Source organism: Entelurus aequoreus, linkage group LG18 (assembly GCF_033978785.1).
Source record: "Entelurus aequoreus isolate RoL-2023_Sb linkage group LG18, RoL_Eaeq_v1.1, whole genome shotgun sequence".
In the NCBI taxonomy this organism is placed as follows: Eukaryota; Metazoa; Chordata; class Actinopteri; order Syngnathiformes; family Syngnathidae; genus Entelurus; species Entelurus aequoreus.
In genome coordinates this window covers 45201758-45204199 of record NC_084748.1, presented here as the reverse complement: position 1 = coordinate 45204199, position 2442 = coordinate 45201758, and positions in this window count along the sequence as shown.

The following is a 2442-nucleotide window of genomic DNA, read 5'->3' as shown; positions in this document are numbered from 1 at the left end:
AACAACAGTCTTTCACTTCCAGCTGACACGGAGTCAAGTGCCAAAAAGCCTCCGGGTGTGCGCACGCATCACCCCACCCTCCTGAACTCTCAAGCACCCACCCGGGGATGTTCCACTTTGCCGCGCAGGGGCGTGTGCCGACCCATTCCGCGACATCAGGACTGCAAACGCGCGCATGAATGCGGCTTTGTGCGCAGCGTGCATACCCTTCCTTTGAGAGGCTTAAGGTGTAACGGATGACGGGACACGTCTCCTTTCACAGATGACAACATAATGAGGAGCCGGGGTTGTCAAAAGCTGTCCCCAGGTGAACGTGTCGGTAATTGGCAGGTGTGTTGAGTTTGGTTGCCGTGGACATCTCCGCTTACAGGAGGGACGGCAGCGCTCACAATGGTGACCGTGTGAGTTCGCATGCCTGGAATGCGCTGTGGGGGATTTTTTTCTTCTTCTGCTTGTGACCATAATGCCACGATTCCCTCCCATGCCTGAAGGAAAAGTGTTTGTGTGTGTATTGTGCGAGTGAGATGGGCGTGGGAGGGCTGCACCTTGCAGTCATACGGTACTTCACCTCATGTTGTCCGACTTCCACTTAAGTCCCTGGCATTTTTACATTTCTCTATAATTGATTTGGAGCATTTCACGACAACTCTGACACGTTCTTACGAACACTGCTGATGAAACTACGAGAACAATAACCAACAAAGTGGTTGCAAAAGGGGGGGTGTGGCGCTAGCTAATAGTTGGGTGTATGTCACAATGGGTGTGGTTTGTTTTTAAAGCTTGGAAACAGCAAACACGTTTTTGTATTTCGCATCAGTTATGCTGAAGTAAATACCGTAATTTTCCGAGTATAAATCGCACCGGCCGAAAATGCATAATAAAGAAGGGGAAAAAACATATATAAGTCGCACTGGAGTATAAGTCGCATTTTTTAGGAAAATGTATTTGATAATAGCCAACACCACGTATAGACATTTGAAAGGCAATTTAAAATAAATAAAGAATAGTGAACAACAGGCTGAATAAGTGTACATTATATGAGGCATAAATAACCAACTGAGAACGTGCCTGGTATGTTAACGTAACATATTATGGTAAGAGTCATTCAAATAACTATAACATATACAAACCCCGTTTCCATATGAGTTGGGAAATTGTGTTAGATGTAAATATAAACGGAATACAATGATTTGCAAATCATTTTCAACCCATATTCAGTTGAATATGCTACAAAGACAACATATTTGATGTTCAAACTGATAAACTTTTTTTTTGTGTGCAAATAATCATTAACTTTAGAATTTGATGCCAGCAACACGTGACAAAGTAGTTGTGAAAGGTGGCAATAAATACTGATAAAGTTGAGGAATGCTCATCAAACACTTATTTGGAACATCCCACAGGTGTGCAGGCTAATTGGGAACAGGTGGGTGCCATGATTGGGTATAAAAGTAGATTCCATGAAATGCTCAGTCATTCACACACAAGGATGGGGCGAGGGTCACCACTTTGTCAACAAATGCGTGAGCAAATTGTTGAACAGTTTAAGAAAAACCTTTCTCAACCAGCTATTGCAAGGAATTTAGGGATTTCACCATCTACGCTCCGTAATATCATCAAAGGGTTCAGATAATCTGGAGAAATCACTGCACGTAAGCGGCTAAGCCCATGACCTTCGATCTTCAGGCTGTACTGCATAGACAAGCGACATCGGTGTGTAAAGGATATCACTACATGGGCTCAGGAACACTTCAGAGACCCACTGTCAGTAACTACAGTTGGTCGCTACATCTGTAAGTGCAAGTTAAAACTCTCCTATGAAAGGCAAAAACCGTTTATCAACAACACCCAGAAACACCGTCGGCTTCGCTGGGCCTGAGCTCATCTAAGATGGACTGATGCAAAGTGGAAAAGTGTTCTGTGGTCTGACGAGTCCACATTTCAAATTGTTTTTGGAAACTGTGGACGTCGTGTCCTCCGGACCAAAGAGGAAAAGAACCATCCGGATTGTTATAGGCGCAAAGTGTAAAAGCCAGCATCTGTGATGGTATGGGGGTGTATTAGTGCCCAAGACATGGGTAACTTACACATCTGTGAAGGCACCATTAATGCTGAAAGGTACATACAGGTTTTGGAGCAACATATGTTGCCATCCAAGCAACGTTACCATGGAGGCCCCTGCTTATTTCAGCAAGACAATGCCAAGCCACGTGTTACATCAACGTGGCTTCATAGTAAAAGAGTGCGGGTACTAGACTGGCCTGCCTGTAGTCCAGACCTGTCTCCCATTGAAAATGTGTGGTGCATTATGAAGCCTAAAATAGCAGAAGGGAGACCCCCGGACTGTTGAACAACTTAAGCTGTACATCAAGCAAGAATGGGAAATAATTCCACCTGAGAAGCTTCAAAAATGTGTCTCCTCAGTTCCCAAACGTTTACTGA